At 39.9% G+C, this 18,576-nt stretch overlaps 1 protein-coding gene across 1 annotated transcript in view; it reads left to right on the top strand.

The window, feature by feature from the left end:
• Window positions 1-18,576, top strand: part of b4galnt4a (beta-1,4-N-acetyl-galactosaminyl transferase 4a) — a 277,540-nt gene that overhangs the window by 201,735 nt on the left and 57,229 nt on the right. The gene's annotated exons all lie outside the window — the stretch shown is intronic.

Raw genomic sequence — 18,576 nt, 5'->3', positions numbered from 1 at the left:
TCCATTAGACATAAGGGCATTTCTCATCATATCATTGTCAGTACAGTGCCTTGCAAAAGTATTCAGCCCCCTTGAACTTTTCAACCTTTTGCCACATTTCAGGCTTTAAACATAAAGATATGAAATTGTAATTTTTTGTGAAGAATCAACAACAAGCGGGACACAATCGTGAAGTGGAACGAAATTTATTGGATATTTTAAACTTTTTTTAGAAATAAAAAACTGAAAAGTGGGGCGTGCAATATTATTCAGCCCCCTTGCGTTAATACTTTGTAGCGCCACCTTTTGCTGCGATTACAGCTGCAAGTCGCTTGGGGTATGTCTCTATTAGTTTTGCACATCGAGATACTGAAATTTTTGCCCATTCTTCCTTGCAAAACAGTTCGAGCTCAGTGAGGTTGGATGGAGAGCGTTTGTGAACAGCAGTTTTCAGCTCTTTCCACAGATTCTCGATGGGATTCAGGTCTGGACTTTGACTTGGCCATTCTAACACCTGGATACGTTTATTTGTGAACCATTCCATTGTAGATTTTGCTTTATGTTTTGGATCATTGTCTTGTTGGAAGATAAATCACCGTCCCAGTCTCAGGTCTTTTGCAGACTGCAACAGGTTTTCTTCCAGAATGGTCCTGTATTTGGCTCCATCCATCTTCCCATCAATTTGAACCATCTTCCCTGTCCCTGCTGAAGAAAAGCAGGCCCAAACCATGATGCTGCCACCACCATGTTTGACAGTGGGGATGGTGTGTTCAGGGTGATGAGCTGTGTTGCTTTTATGCCAAACATAACGTTTTGCGTTGTGGCCAAAAAGTTCGATTTTGGTTTCATCTGACCAGAGCACCTTCTTCCACATGCTTGGTGTGTCTCCCAGGTGACTTTTTATAGATATCTTTGAGAAATGGCTTTCTTCTTGCCACTCTTCCATAAAGGCCAGATTTGTGCAGTGTACGACTGATTGTTGTCCTATGGACAGATTCTCCCACCTCAGCTGTAGATCTCTGCAGTTCATTCAGAGTGATCATGGGCCTCTTGGCTGCATCTCTGATCAGTCTTCTCCTTGTTTGAGCTTAAAGTTTAGAGGGACGGCCGGGTCTTGGTAGATTTGCAGTGGTCTGATACTCCCTTCATTTCAATATGATCGCTTGCACAGTGCTCCTTGAGATGTTTAAAGCTTGGGAAATCTTTTTGTATTCAAATTCGGCTTTAAACTTCTCCACAACAGTATCCTGCCTGGTGTGTTTCTTGGTCTTCATGATGCTCTCTGCGCTTTAAACAGAACTCTGAGACTATCACAGAGCAGGTGCATTTATACGGAGACTTGATTACACACAGGTGGATTCTATTTATCACCATCAGTCATTTAGGTCAACATTGGATCATTCAGAGATCCTCACTGAACTTCTGGAGTGAGTTTGCTGCACTGAAAGTAAAGGGGCTGAATAATATTGCACGCCCCACTTTTCAGGTTTTTATTTCTAAAAAAAGTTTAAAATATCCAATACATTTCGTTCCACTTCACAATTGTGTCGCACTTGTTATTGATTCTTCACAAAAAATTACAATTTCATATCTTTATGTTTAAAGCCTGAAATGTGGCAAAAGGTTGAAAATTTCAAGGGGGCTGAATACTTTTGCAAGGCACTGTATATACAGTAACCTGATTTTTATGCCGGTTTTGAAGCAGTGGCTTCTTTATTGCTAAGCAGCCTTTCAGGTCATGTCCATATAGGACACGTTTTACTATTTTACCATTTGCCATCTTCACAAGGCTGTTGGCTGTTGTGCTTGGATTGATTTGTATTTTTCTCACCAAATTATGTTCATCTCGTGTCTTGCTTTATGTGCAGTGGGTACAGTATGTATGTAATTTTCACGTGCTATTTAGCATGGTAGTATGGTGTTTGGCATAAAACCATGCAAACTGAACTGTGAAACTGTGATACTGGGTCTATATCAAATTTTTTGATTTCTGATTCACTTATTTGCAAAGCACAACAACCAGTTGCCTCTGCTAGTATTCAACACTGATTCAGCAAGAACACTAAGGCGCTGATGAGGGCAGGTACAGGCACAAAAAACTAGTAGCCGTGGTCAACCATCACCTCTTAACAGTGGCCAGTGGCTGACAGTGAATTCCTAAATGGTGCTGCTCAGGTGGCGCAGCAGTAAAATACACTAGCACACCAGAGCTGGGATTTTAAATACATTGTATTGAATCTTAGCTCTGTCATTCAGCTGGGCTGGGAAGCTACATGAACAGCGATTGGCTGTTGTTTATAGGGTAGGATAAGCCGGATAGGGACTCCTCATAACTGATGCCATTACTACCTCTGCTGGCTGATTGATGGCGCCTGTGCAAAGTCGAGGAATAGTGCGTTGATTTGGGTGTGGCTCTCCGTACACAAAGCTGATCCGCATATGAACTCGCCTTGAGCAGGTGAAAAGATGCAGTCGGCTACTGCGCACGTGTTGGAGGGTAGTGTGACAGTATCGCTCTCCTCAATCTGGGCGGGGATCAGCTCCAGTGGAGAGGAAGCATAACACAATTGGGTAAAAAATTGAACGCGCTAAAAATCAGGAGAAAAAGGGAGAAAATGCATTAAAAAAGAAATGGTCATGAACACCTAACAGTGATCTGGCAACTCTTTATCACTTTGCTTGTGATCACTCTTCTTAGTGAAACCCCAGACAGATGTGTACATGTACAACTTTGTCCCAGTTTTTAGTTTGTTGACTCATTGGTTACGTGCCAGCACAGCACAAGTGTGTGGTTTTAAAATATCCAGCTGATGGGGCAGATATACTGTCATTAGCCATATGTTCACAGCTAAGGTGACTTTGGAGCTTAAATGACTCCAGAGTTAGAATAGCTTTTTACTATTATTTACATTTTAATTTTTTTTTATTAATGGGTATCTGTTGTACAGAGGATAATATTAATTATGGTTACCAATCTTTTCACTGCATGTTAGTTAAACAGCAGTGGTGTCATATGGCATATTAAAAAATAAATAAATAAAGGCATGAACCAAATGCTGCCATATGAACAACTAGCAGCTATTCCCTTACCAAACTGTTGTAATCTTGGCATTGTAGTTTGATTTCTTTGAAGTTAAATGAGAGAACTGAATAAGAACTTGAAATAAGCATAAATAAACTAAGTGTCTGGTCAATGACTGTCAGCATTCTATTGGATAAAGCAAAATATTTTACTCATGTGTGGAATAGCGAAGAGAGGAACCTGGGGTGAAAACATTAGACATTTCAAGTGAAAAAAGGAAGAAAGAATCAAGTAGCAGGCAATGAGAGACTTGAAGGACAGGTTAAGGTGTGCATTAGCTCAGCTATTACAAAATATTTTTTAGCCACCTTAATTCTGCTGAGGCCTAGTAAATTGTCAAGTGACTAGTAACTAATCTTGTGTAATCTTTGGTTTCCAGTAAAAAAAATGTTACAAGTGACAGGCCAATAACCTTTTGGGACAGTAGTTTTCAGGCTCCCAAAGTCTATAAAGGCCTAATTGGGAAAACGCTACTACGGGGGATCTTCAAATAGTCTCTGCACTTTTATATTTTGATTGGAAACGATGAGGACGGGAGGAGTAGTAATGTGTCTGAGAGACTGAGAGAGCTTATAGTCTGGATTTAGCGCCATCTGTTTTCCACCTTTTTTGGACCGCTCAAAGAAGCTTTAAGGGGAAGAAGATTTTCATGTGATGATGATGTGAAAGCAGTGGTGCATCAAGTGGCTACGCACTCAACCAAAAACATTTTTAACTGATGGCATTAAATAGATACAACGCTGGGAAAAATGCATCGCAAAGGAAGGTGACTGTAGAAAAGTGATTTAATTTGTCTGTGAAATTCGTTATAATTAGAGTTTTAAAAAAGTGTGGAAACTTTTTGAAGAACCCTCGGATAGCACAGGGCCCTACATAAGGGCAGTTCTGAGTAACCACTACAAATTGCCCAATGTTTAAGTGGTAGGTGGAAGCCAAACATGGTAAACTGTTTTTTATATACAGTGGTAGCTCAGTGGTTAAGGTACTGGACTAGTAATCAAAAAGTTGCAGGTTCAAGTCCCACCACTACCAGGTTGCCGATGTTGGGCCCCTGAGCAAGGCCCTTAACACTTAATTGCTCGAAAATTGTGTTCAGTCATAATTGTAAGTTGCTTTGGATAAAAGCGTCTACTGAATGCAGAAAATGTAAATACAGTATGTATATAAATTATAAATTACATTAAGGGTTGCACTACCAAATATTTGGAACAACAAAGGCAAGACATTGCTGTCTATGCACAGCAGTGCCATAGACATCTGTTTTTGTTAATAAGAGGTGCTGACACTACTTTCGGCCACTAAAAAAACTGCAATATATAGGGCATCTAATCTAATGTGTATGGAAAGAACAGTTAGCACCAGCCACCAAGAGGATCTTCCAAGTGACATTTTCTTCTAAAAACCTGCCTACATGTGTCTTTGAGAATGGTTGTGTGTCTTCTGAGGGTAAGATGAGTGGCTAGGCAATGGCAACAATTTAATTGGATAGGGGAAAACTGTACATGTTCAATTACAAATCAAATAAAAAAGAGCACATTATCTTTAATTACAAACTGAACTATTGTTTTTTGTTTGTTTGTTTTCTTCAGGAAAACAGAAACTGATCCATATATGTTCTAATTAAGGTTAATTCCAGCTTCCTACAATTCCCAAATAAAGTTTTATAACCTCAGTAAGAAACACAACTGTGTGATTTACATGAGATCAAAACTGACAGAGCGCTGCCTATCACCGTGCATTGTAATGACTAACACTAGTTCTCACACTCTTTCCTTGGTGTTCTCCCTGTCCCCCAGAGGTCATCAGACTGGCATCTATTTCAAAGTCTGTGAAGTGTTCTGGCTGACATCCCAGTAGTGTAGCGTTTCACATGGAGATGACTCACCACAGATCTACAGCAATCGAGCTTGAGCATCATTAATTTTAATGAGATGGTGGCTTCCTAAGTCAGAAGAGAACAAAATTTGTTCATACTTTAAGGGTGTAAGAGGTTACATTCAGAGGGGGCAATGTAGTACCGGGGTCAGGTAAGAATTAGATAAATGCAGCATTATCGTCGTGTGCACTTGTACCTCTGCATTGCTTCCTGAATGCTGAAGAATTAAAGACTGACAGCTCTTCTTTGCTGCATACTTACAGTGATGTGGGAAAAAAGTACTTAACCCCTTCCCGATTGCCTCTGTTAGTGCATATTTATCACACTGACTATTTTCAGATCATTAACCAAGACATACTGTAGTATCACATAAATCAAATCGCAGCAAAACTAATATTAAATATAATTTTGTGTATTTAATGAACAAAGTTATACAACACCTATATCACTCTATGAAAAGTAATAACCCATTTTTTACTAAACTAACCTAATTTATTTTAAGCTAATTAAACTAATGAGACAGTTAAGTTTATTGAACACACATACAGACTGTACAAGCACACAGAAACTGCAGACACACATCACAATCTGCAGACACTGCACCATTACACACAGACACTGCACAGATACTGCACACACAGATACAGCACAGAGACAGTCCCTGCACAAACACACACACAGACTGTACAAACACACAGACACTGCAAAAACACATCACAATCTGTAAACAGACACTGCACAATTACACACAGACACTGCACAGATACTGCACGCACAGATACAGCACAGAGACACATAGTCACTGTGCAAACACACACAGACTGTACAAACACACAGGCACTGCACATACACACACAGACACTACACAAACACAGAGACTGCACACAGATACAGCACAGAGACACAGTCACTGCGCAAACACACACAGACTGTACAGACACACTCAGACACTGAATCAACACACAGATACTGCACAGACAGATACAGCACAGAGACACAGTCACTGTGCAAACACACACAGAGACTGTCAAACACACAGACACTGCACAGATACAAACTCAGACACTGAATCAACACGCAGATACTGCACAGACAGATACAGCACAGAGACACAGTCACTGTGCAAACACACACAGAGACTGTCCAAACTCACAGACACAAACTCAGACACTGAATCAACACACAGATACTGCACAGACACACAGTCACTGTGCAAACACACAGAGACTGTTCAAACTCAGACACTGCAGAAACACATGACAGTCTATAAATACACACAAACACACACACAGACACTGTACACACAGATACAGCACAGAGACACAGTCACTGTACAAGCACACACATAGACTGTGCAAACACAGTCACTGCAAAACACAGTTATTAAAAAACATTATTAAACAGCTGTAGCCTAGTGGTTAAGGTACTGGTCCGGTAATCAGATGGTTGCATCAACACAGACATACTGCACACACAGACACAACACAGAGACACAGTCACTGCCCAAACACACACGCAGACTGTATAAACAAAGACTGCCAGGTTGCCACTGTTGGGCCCTTGAGCAAGGCCCTTAACCCCCAATTGCTTAGAAGGTATACTGTCACAACTGTCAGTCACTTTGGATAAAAGTCTGCTAAATGCTAAAAAAAAACACACACAGACACTGCATACTCAGATACTGCACAGAGACACAGTCACTGCACAAACACACACGCAGACTGTGCAATCACACAGACACTACACAATGACACAGACACTGCACAGACACTGCATCAACACAGAGATACTGCACACACAGACACAACACAGAGACACAGTCACTGCCCAAACACACACGCAGACTGTATAAACAAAGACACTGCAAAAACACATAACAATCGATAAACACACAGACAGTGCACAGATACACACAGACACTGCACAAACACCGAGACTGCACACACAGATACAGCACAGAGACACACTGCGCAAAAAACAGACTGTCCAAACACCACCTCAAAATCACACAGACACTGCACATACACACACTATGACACTGCATCAACACACACACTCTGACACTGCATCCACAGATACAGCACAGAGACAGTCACAAGATCACAAGAACACACATAGACTGTGCAAACACAGTCACTGCAAAACACAACAATTATTAAACACACACAGACACACACAGGCACTGCACACACAGATACAGCACAGAGACACAGGCACTGCACAAACACACACACAGACTGTGCAAACACACAGTCACTGCAAAACACATAACAATTATTAGACACACACAGGCACTGCACACACAGATACAGCACACAAAAATGCACAAAACCAAAATGGCAACATACAATCATAGACCAACACCAAACAAACATACACGGACACATTGGATCAGGGCTAGCCTCAACTAAAATTAATCAAATCTACTAGATTATAGCATTTTAAAATGAAAAGTACATTAGCCACTGGAAAGGTTTTACTCATTCACAAATTAAAATGCAGTATTATTTGGCCGTACAGCAACAGTACACTATATCAGATAACCTGACTAGAGTGACTAGCACGTCCTGATATTGCAGAGTGAGATGTGACCCTGGGTCAACAGGGGAGGTGCTTCAATCAAAATCGTTCGACCAATCACAAACTAGCTGCTGCTATGACATCTCCACATTTGCCGGGTCTTTCTCGTTTTTCTCTGAAATCTGAGAAATTTATTTCATGCTTTGCACACTGTTAATATTTTGCTTGGAACAATGATTTGCAACATTCTTTTACATACTGAAAGTAACACAGTTGCCGGATCTTTTAGCTTGCATACTCATTACCTAGCTAGGATTAGCTAGCCCCGGCAAATGTGGTGATGTCATAGCAGCAGCTAGTTTGTGATTGGTCGAACGATTTCGATTGAAGCACCTCCCCTGTTGACCCAGGGCCACATCTCACTCTGCAATATCAGGTTGTGCAGAGTGTGGGAGAGTGACTAATATAAATACAGAACAACACAACCAAAATACAGACTCTGTGCACACAGGCTGGCCATCAAGACAGACCACTATAAAAAAAAATCTGACTTCCTAACACAACACAGACTTTAAAAAAAAAAAGTCAAAAACTTTCCACACTCTCACCAACACTGAGGAAAAAAAACCACTCAGAGAAAAGGAGAGCAACACTGTGGCAGCACAGTATGTATCTGGTTTTTTGCAGGATGAATTTGGTGGGGATCTATTTTATAGTCTGAACTCTAGAAGTTCCCACAAAGTTTAAAGAAGACAGCATGAAAATACAAGATAGATTCACATTCAAACTTTTTTCCAGGTTTAACAATCAGTGAAACTAGATTAAAAAAGAAGCTATTTAAATGACATTTTACAATTAAGTGTAGTGCCATTGTCATGAATTAACCTCTTTGTGCTCCTGGAGCCATGTTTACGTGCCATGCCCCTCTCTCCAGGAGCACATGTTAGAGGTGGTTTGTTTAGGTGGTCAAGTCAATGCCCCCTTATTATGACTGGTCCACAGCTGCACCTTGTTTTAGGACTAATGCTCAAAGGATTTTAGGAAGAATCTGTGGATCAGTCATTGGAGGCTATTTTGACTTTGACTTTGACTTGTCATGATCTTGTTAGTCCATGCTCCGAAGTTTTTTAAGTCTTGTTCATATTTAACTTTAGTATTGTTAGCTTAGGTTTAGGATATTTTTAGTCAAGTTATGTGTTTAGATTAGTGTAGCGTTTAGTTTAGCTTTAGTGTTGTTCATGTGTGTAAAGATTAGTGTTAGCATTTAGGGTAGCATTAGCTTAGGTCAGGGTTAAGTGTGTAATGTAGTGATGGGCAGATGAAGCCTCATTGAAGCTTTTGAAGCTTCTTCCTGATTGTGCTGAAAATGATTTAAAGCATTGAACCATTGAAAGTGGACATCAGAGCAGAGTGACACCTGGTGGCTTTAAGGATGTATTGCAGCCTGCAGCTACTCAACAATGTAAAACATACGAGCATTTAGTGGATCACCAAACATTTGTTTTCATCTGCAAAAACTTATCTTTACTTATTAAAGCATTGCGTTGAAATTAGTCATGTACAATTCTCTGAGACTCAAAGAGTGATCAGGGGTTTGAGTGTCTCTTAAATAGTCAGTGGACAGCACCAAAGCTTTGAATCAGTCCCGCCCATTTCTGGTGGTTCGTTGATGATTTTGAAGCTTCCGACGTCATAGTCACGTGAGGGTAGGGACTTCAATACAAGCTCCAATACACTGAGTCAACTCAGAGTGTTACAAAAGTGAAACAAGCTTCAAAGCCTCGGTATCGAATGTCCCACCCCTAGTGTAATGTTTTGTGCAACCTGTCTTGTGTCTTTTGTTATTATTCAAACGTCTTGTTAAAACATCTCTGCGTGTGTCCGCCCCCTCGTCTCTTGCATTAGCCCATTCATTACAGCCATCTTGTCATAGTGTAATATGTAATGTCATGAGGTGGGTTATTTGGAAAACCTACATTAGTTTACATTAGCTAACTCATTGGAAAATAAGAAAAGCCAAACTTTGCAAAAAACATTGTCGACAATGTGAGGAAAGTCTTCTTCTAGCTTAGTAAGTAGGAAGAATTTATTAAATCCATCTACTGTCAGCCAGTGAAACTGAAATGCCTATAGGAATCTCATGTTAACAAAGCGTTGGCATGTTGAAGTTATTTAGGCAGTTCAGGATTGATTGTCAGGCAGCACCTTCAATCCCTATAATACCTTTATTAAACTTTCACAGTAACAAATAAATTAAGTCTCTTACATCCTGTCTACATTTTCTCTCATGTAGTCTGCTCTTGTAATCCTCCTCTCTCCACTATTATTCTACATCACCTCTGCTGGATGTGAGTACACTCCGGTTGTCTCTGAGGGCCCCTCTTCTGACCAAAAGCAACAAGAAGAGACAGCAGAGCAGCCTTTCCATCACATCGTCACATACTTAAATAGTTCTAGCCCTCAGCAGATGCAGTTAGCTTACATCTGCAAGCTCTGCCGAGTGCTCTGAATTAACCAAAATAACACCTTGAAGCCAATTCAGGACATATATGAATTGTAATAATATATGTAATAATATAATACAGCTGTTCTAATTGGCAAGTGTTTAAATCTGTCAGATTAACAAGAAAATTAAAATGTACTTGGAGGGATTATGTTTGAATGCACTTCAGAGTTAAAATACTGAATAAACTGACACTGCAATCCAAAATCTACAAGTCCTGGTAGTGCTTGGCTGTATATTAAAAATCATATTTTAGGCTATTTCATATCACTATAACAGATATATATGAGAACCAAAGGCTATCATGGATCCACTTTGAATATTATTGAGTACAAAGTGTCACACGCTACTATCCATAAATCAACCAGTTCTCTTGCAGGCGTCTCAACCAGCCAGGCTGCAACTGCAGAAGCAGTAAGAAACCCGTTTGACATTTCCCTTTCTCCTTCACAGTCAATCATGTCTGTGTGGGCACCCAGACAGTTGATAGCACAGCTGAGATGCAAACTCTAGAGCTGTAGATCCCTAGATCTCAGTGGTGAGTGTCTAACACATTAGACTGCTGTGTCACTGATAGCAAAGCTACGATTCAAACTCTAGAGCTGTATATCTCAAAATCTTAGTGGTGGTGGTCTAACACATTAGACTGCTGTGCCACTGATAGTAAAACTGATTCAAACTCTAGAGCTGTAGATCTCAAGATCTCAGTGGTGGTGGTCTAACACATTAGACTGCTGTGTCACTGATAGCAAAGCTACGATTCAAACTCTAGAGCTGTAGATCTCAAGATCTCAGTGGTGGTGGTCTAACACATTAGACTGCTGTGCCACTGATAGTAAAACTGATTCAAACTCTAGAGCTGTAGATCTCAAGATCTCAGTGGTGGTGGTCTAACACATTAGACTGCTGTGCCACTGATAGTAAAACTGATTCAAAGTCTAGAGCTGTAGATCTCAAGATCTCAGTGGTGGTGGTCTAACACATTAGACTGCTGTTTCACTGATAGCAAAGCTACGATTCAAACTCTAGAGCTGTATATCTCAAGATCTCAGTGGTGGTGGTCTAACACATTAGACTGCTGTGCCACTGATAGTAAAACTGATTCAAACTCTAGAGCTGTATATCTCAAGATCTCAGTGGTGGTGGTCTAACACATTAGACTGCTTTGCCACTGATAGTAAAACTGATTCAAACTCTAGAGCTGTAGATCTCAAGATCTCAGTGGTGGTGGTCTAACACATTAGACTGCTGTGCCACTGATAGTAAAACTGATTCAAAGTCTAGAGCTGTAGATCTCAAGATCTCAGTGGTGGTGGTCTAACACATTAGACTGCTGTTTCACTGATAGCAAAGCTACGATTCAAACTCTAGAGCTGTATATCTCAAGATCTCAGTGGTGGTGGTCTAACACATTAGACTGCTGTGCCACTGATAGTAAAACTGATTCAAACTCTAGAGCTGTAGATCTCAAGATCTCAGTGGTGGTGGTCTAACACATTAGACTGCTGTGCCACTGATAGTAAAACTGATTCAAAGTCTAGAGCTGTAGATCTCAAGATCTCAGTGGTGGTGGTCTAACACATTAGACTGCTGTGCCACTGATAGTAAAACTGATTCAAACTCTAGAGCTGTAGATCTCAAGATCTCAGTGGTGGTGGTCTAACACATTAGACTGCTGTGTCACTGATAGCAAAGCTACGATTCAAACTCTAGAGCTGTATATCTCAAGATCTCAGTGGTGGTGGTCTAACACATTAGACCGCTGTGCCACCCGAGTTTGTTTATGAGAATATTGACATGTTCTCCCTCAGTCTGTGCATGTTTACTACAGGTACTTCAGTTTTTGCCACCTCCAAAGGATTCATGTTTTTTAGCCTTTCTAAATCCCACCTGTTGTAAATGAGTGGATTGGGTTGTGCTGCCCTGAGATATAACTGATGTAGCAGCAGAGTAGGGCCAAGTTCATACTAATGCTTAAAGTTTAGGGTGTCATGTTTGGCTGTTGGGGGGTCCACAAACATTTAGTGCTAAAATGTAGAAGAATAAGATAGAAAGTGTTTTCAGATGGTGCCAGATCCACCATAATCCTGAATATTTAAAAAGGTTACTATAAATCAATAAATGAATAAAATGGTTCACTACAGAGGTACCATATTTTAGATAGTCTAACTTCACTCTGTGACAGAAGCAGAAGACGTTTAAATGAATGCGGTTTCTCCGATAAACCAGCCAATGATTGATGGTTTACTGTTCTGCAGTAAGCTAGACTATGAAAGTGCATGGTTTTATGGACTATGCTGTAAACTTTCCACTATTGCTCTAAGAGAAAACAGTTTAAGACTAATAGACCAAGTTGAATCTCACCCACACCCATCTGCACATTGTTTGTCTTAGATTCTCTCTATATAATTAGAGGAAATTTAGAAGTCTGCAATTAGGCCCACAATTAAGAGCCTGTCTGTCTTCTCTTTCTCCTAAGCTACTGTTTGACTGGACACTTATTCATCCATCAGCTATGTCATGTGTTTGCTTTTTCTTTACTATGAAACATTTCTCTGTCTGTGCTTTTACTCTGCCCTTCAAATCAAACTGCAGTTAGCATCATTCATTTTCACTCAGAACTTATTTTTACTCACTTAAACCTAGGGTCAGTGTAAAAGAGCCAATTCACTGTTTGCATGTTTTTGGGGAAACAGGGGTACTCAGTGGAAACACATTAGGGCAAATTTGTCAAACACTTGACAAATTGTGCACTTCTGAAACAATGCACTAAACAGTATTTGAATTTAATTTGGTCACCATGGCAAGTTTGGATACCACCAATATATATTTTTTTAATTTAATGTATATACATATACAGTACTTCTATATTATGTAATTTGTGCCCTAATGTCAGCATGGCAAACTGGACGCTACTATACTAAATAGTGTGTCAGACTTGTAGGGTACCAATAGTTTGAATATGTAAGCATAGTATGTAGTATTTATTTTTATTTCAAAAAGTTAACGAGTGCCACTCAGGTGGCGCAGATGTAAAATACCCTAGCACACCAGAGCTGGGATTTCGAATACATCGAAATGAACAACGATTGGCTGTTGTTCACAGGGTGGGATGAGCCGGACCAGGGTTCCTCATTACTGGTGCCATTACGACCTCTGCTGGCTGATTGATGGTGCCTGTGCAGAGTTGGGGAATAATGCTGATCAGGGCTGATCCGCATATGAACTCGCCTCATGGAGGTGAAAAGATGCAGTCGGTACTGCACACGTGTCAGAGTGTCAGTTGCGTGTCAGTTGCAAAGCTCCTCAGTCAGCGGTGGAGGGTTGTATCGGTAGAGGTGAAGCATAACGCAATCAGGGTAATTGGATACGACTAGATTGGGGGGGGGGGGGGGGGGGGGGGGGGCAAAGAAAAAGAGGGAAAAAAGTTAATGAGTGTCATGGTGCAAAGTTCTGATCAAATTAATACCTGCTTTTTCAGTACTTCTTTACAGACAAAACAATTCTTGCTATAAGCTATAAACTACAACTTGAAAGCTTTCCAAGATACTATGGCAATGTTAATAATGTGTTTGCTATATGAGGCCATAGCACAACTATTTTTAAACCAATTAGCTTGTAATTTGGTATAATAATTTAATAGCTAGTCTTCAGAATCTGGCAGTATTTGCATTGCAATGTTATAGATTACTTTTTTGTAGTGATCTCAGGGTTTGTCTGACTTCATCTTGAAGCACTGAAGGTTGTTCAGTGTTGTTGAGATCAACAAAAGTGTCTTAGCAACTAATGTCTTGCTTGTAGTGATTTTCTGTGTATTCCTGTTATCACTGATCAATGTTCAGGCAGTTGTGATCTGTCCATACCAACTCTAGTATGTTCTGGAAAACAATTTTGTTTTTCGGTGTTTGTGTCCATATAGAATAGAATAGAATGCCTTTATTTGTCATATACACCGATCAGCCATTACATTAAAACCACCTCCTTGTTTCTACACTCACTGTCCATTTTATCAGCTTCACTTACCATATAGAAGCACTTTGTAGTTCTACAATCACTGACTGTAGTCCATCTGTTTCTATGCATGCTTTGTTATCCCCCTTTCATGCTGTTCTTCAATGGTCAGGACTCTCCCGGGACCACTACAGAGCAGGTATTATTTGGGTGGTGGATCATTCTCAGCACTGCAGTGACACTGACATGGTGGTGGTGTGTTAGTGTGTGTTGTGCTGGTATGAGTGGATAAGACACAGCAGTGCTGATGGAGTTTTTAAACACCTCACTGTCACTGCTGGACTGAGAATAGTCCACCAACCAAAAACATCCAGCCAACAGCGCCCTGTGGGCAGCGTCCTGCTTAAACAGTAGCAATAGATCAGCTGCGTAGGATTTCGAACTCTCAACCTTTCAGTTGATAGCCCAAAGCTCTAGCCACTAGGCTACCACTGTCCCGAAGTTTTTGCAGCTTAAAATAAAGTGTCTTTAAAGATGTTATTGTTATTTTATTTACCCTTCTTGATCCCTAAGTAATATCATGTGTATTCTTAGTCATTTAACTTGTTCCCAGTTTTTTCTGATTCTTCTTTCATATCTTCACATAGCTTCTTTGATTTTCTGTCAGTCATGTATCTCCAAATCATAGTTTGGAAGCTTGATGGTTTGATTGTTTTTACTTAGCTTTACTCAGAGCTTACAGTTTGTGGTCTGTTCCACAATCAGCTCCAGACCAGGTCTTTGCAATAAAAATTTATCTCTTAGTGCAAAGAATTAGGTCAGTTTGGTTTCAATGAACTCCAGCTGTAAATGTTCAGGTGCAAAGATGTTGTTGTAATTGTTTGAAGAATGTATTAATATTTATACTTGCAGGTAATTAGTCATTCTTTGGCTTTAGTACTTTTCCCAAGGCAGTGTTATCCAACTGTATTTCTCTCCTTCGGATTTCCAACTTTGGCATTCCATTCTCTCATAACCAGCAGGACTTCATCGTGAAACCTGGATGACCTTAATATTGAATGGTTTGCATGAAATTGGACTGACATCAGTCAATCCTTTACAGCATTGTATCCAATAGCAGCCTTGTTGATGCTGAAAGCCAAGCTATTTCTTCTTTGTTGTTTATGCCCTGATTATACAACATTTTCTTCTGATTAAAAGTGTCCTAATCCTGTCCACTTCAGCTTGCTTTGATATGTAGATGATCCATTTCCATCTGCACAACTTTCAGCTTGAAATGATTCATATTTCAAACATTCCAAGTTCTGACTGTGATTTTGTTTTTGCAGCTTAAAATTCTCTTTTCTCACTTACAAACTTCAGCAGCGTGTCATCTGTAAGGCTTTGACCTAGCCATGTCATACACGCAAACTGTAATCCTCAGCTCCTCCTCAGTACCATGTTAAGTGTCTTCTGATATGGGGGTCCCATTCTTCTTTGTCATTTTGTTGTTCCTTTTCATTTGGTTTTCTTGGTAAGGGCTTTACCATTGCCTTCCTCTACACAGTTGAAATAATGTCATTGTTGTTGTCACCTTTGTCATCCGCCTCTGACATAATCGTGCATTGCTGCTGCTCAGTATAGGTGGTAGGTTTAGTCTGGCACCTCTTTTGAGAACGTTCTGCCATGGAAGACCTTGACAGGAGATAAAACTCCTGTCAGCATAGCTCTCAGCTTGTCTTCTCACCTCAACAAGGTATCATACCATGAAAAGGAACGGATATCTTTGCAGACACTCTCTGGATTATAGAAAACGCCAAGGAATTTAAAAAGGAAGGCATGTGCTTCATAAATTACAGCAAGGTTGCATTCTGAACACATAATGAGAAAAGCAGAACGAGGATTTACAGATCAAGGTTTCCAGGTGGAAAAACAGCATAAAGAACCTTTGATGTATAGTGACACAACATTTATTGAAGACCTGAAGTCCTTCAATGAAATTTCAGTTAAAGCAATAGTAGAAGACGGCCAGCAACAAGATGGATTAAAAATGAATGAATAAAAAAAAAATATATGGGAACAATGAACAAGCAATTAAGAAGCCTAAAAACTCAAAAACAAGACACGATGTTCTGGAGAAACATGATCCATATGGTCGCCAAGGGTGTCTATTAATTAAAAAAACTAATACCAAAATAACCAAAAATAATAATAAAAATTAACAACTCAAAAACTAAATCATTGCATTGAGTGTATTTGTACTTTACCCTACTTAATGCTGTGGCTTCCTTTCTCTGCTTTTTTACCTTCCTTTTGTCTCTGTTTGGATATCTTTATTTCTGACTTGCAGTTCTCTCTATTGAGTTTATAGAACACTCTATCTGTCTATCTCCTCTATTCTCTGCTTCTGTGAGCCTGCCACACCACTAAATCTCTATTGTTTGTCACTGACTCAGTGAGAAAGAGGAACTGTTTTAATCAATGTTTTATTCACTGGCTTTCACTGGCACTTCAGTACATTTTGTATGGACGTACAGCACGTTTTGTGTTAAATAGCATTTTTGGACTTTATGTACATGTAAAAAAAACTGAGCAGGTTTGCATGACCCTAATTTTGTCATTTGTCATTGGTCATCTTTCTGTGGATAATTGCTTATATAGTTTACAAGGTATGCACATACATATATTTCATGCCTATGTGTATTGTGTTGACATAACTTAAAACTGAGATTTAAAAAAAAGAGCCGGTAAAACACGCTAGCACACTAGAGCTGATATTTCTAAACTCAGCTTTACCATCTGGCTGTTTGGGCGGCTACACGAACAATGATTGGCTGTTGTTCGTACAGGGTGGGAGCTAGAGAGCAACCTCATAACTGATGCTATTACAACCTCTGCTGGCTGATTAATGATGACTGCACAGAGAGTCAAGGAATAATGTGTTGACCAGGGTGTGGCTCTCCATACACAAAGCTGATCCGCATATGAACTCACATTGTGCAGGTGAAAAGATGCAGTCGGCTACTGTGCACGTGTCGGAAAGGGCGTGTGTCTCGCTCTCCTCAATCAGGGGTGGAGATCAGCATCAGTACAGAGAATTACTTGCTTTCTCGAGAACGTAATGCTTAAACAAGTGAATTAATTAAAAACTGACTGGTTTTTATAAATAAAGGTCCAGAAGTTTAATTTTATAGAGTAAAGGTTTTAAAAATTGCATACTGTTGTTAGTAAAATGATTAGCCAGGGCAGTCTGTGGAACTCTGCAAACTCTGTCTATGGAATTTTTTTATCTATATTCATTTAAAAGAACATTTGTGAGATCAGGAACATGTGATCTTACACTTTCTTCCAATGATGTTCAAATGTCCTCCAAACACTTTATGGACCTTTATGGACCTTGCTCTGAGCACAACAAGAAAGAAGCTTATTTAAACTGTTGCCACAAAGATTAAAGCATGACTTTCTGTGCCAGAAATATCGCAGCATATTTTGATGTAAGAAATTGAGGTGCTAGATGAATGCTGTGTTTTTAATACCTTTTCGGCAGGCTTAACATGGTATAAAAAGGACAACGGGGCTAAATCAGAACATTGCCCAGCAGGTGTGAGCCAATTTAACAAGATGTGTTTGTGTTGCTAGACAGGATGGGTAAGTATTCAGAAAAATTGAAAATAACTCAGTTGGATGGACTGAAAATGATGAGGTCTGAATTGGATTTTTGTTTGCTATTCTATTGTTAGCATTTTATTGTTATTTGATCCACAGCCAAAAATAAATCAGGTCTGTAAAAAATCACGCACATGGCAATAAAGAAGAATAGGCAGTAAAAATATGATTCATTGACTTGTAATTTGGAACAACACACAACCTGTTCTCTTTTACATATTATATATTTATATATATACACTGATCAGCCATAACATTAAAGCCACCTCCTTGTTTCTACACTCACTGTCCATTTTATCAGCTTCACTTACCATATAGAAGCACTTTGTAGTTCTACAATTACTGACTATAGTCCATCTATTTCTCTAAATACTTTTTTAGCCTGCTTTCACCCTGTTCTTTAATGGTCAGGACCACCACAGAGCAGGTATTATTTAGGTGGTGGATCATTCTCAGCACTGAAGTGACATTGACATGGTGGTGGTGTGTTAGTGTGTGTTGTGCTGGTGTGAGTGGATCAGACACAGCAGCGCTGCTGGAGTTTTTAAATACCGTGTCTACTCACTGTCCACTCTATAAGACGCTCCTACCTAGTTGGTTCACCTTGTACATGTAAAGTCAGACGATCGCTCATCTATTGCTGCTGTTTGAGTTGGTCATCTTCTAGACCTCCATCAGTGGTCACAGGACGCTGCCCACGGGGCGCTGTTGGCTGGATGTTTTTGGTTGGTGGACTATTCTCAGTCCAGAAGTGACAGTGAGGTGTTTTAAAACTCCATCAGCGCTGCTGTGTCTTATTCACTTATACAGCACAACACACACTAACACACCACCACCATGTCAGTGCAGTGCTGAGAATCATCCACCACCCAAATAATACCTACTCTGTAGTGATCCTGTGATGCCTCTTAAATATGCACATGTGAAAAAAGAGCTAAGAGAGCTGTGCACTGAGCTTAGACAATGAAGGGCATGTTCTCTATCAAGCATTTTACTCGAAATGTAATGGCTTAATATGGT

The sequence above is a fragment of the Trichomycterus rosablanca genome, chromosome 1, assembly GCF_030014385.1.
Source record: "Trichomycterus rosablanca isolate fTriRos1 chromosome 1, fTriRos1.hap1, whole genome shotgun sequence".
In the NCBI taxonomy this organism is placed as follows: Eukaryota; Metazoa; Chordata; class Actinopteri; order Siluriformes; family Trichomycteridae; genus Trichomycterus; species Trichomycterus rosablanca.
The sequence above is the reverse complement of the archived record's forward strand: the minus strand, read 5'-3'. Positions and strand labels throughout refer to the sequence as shown.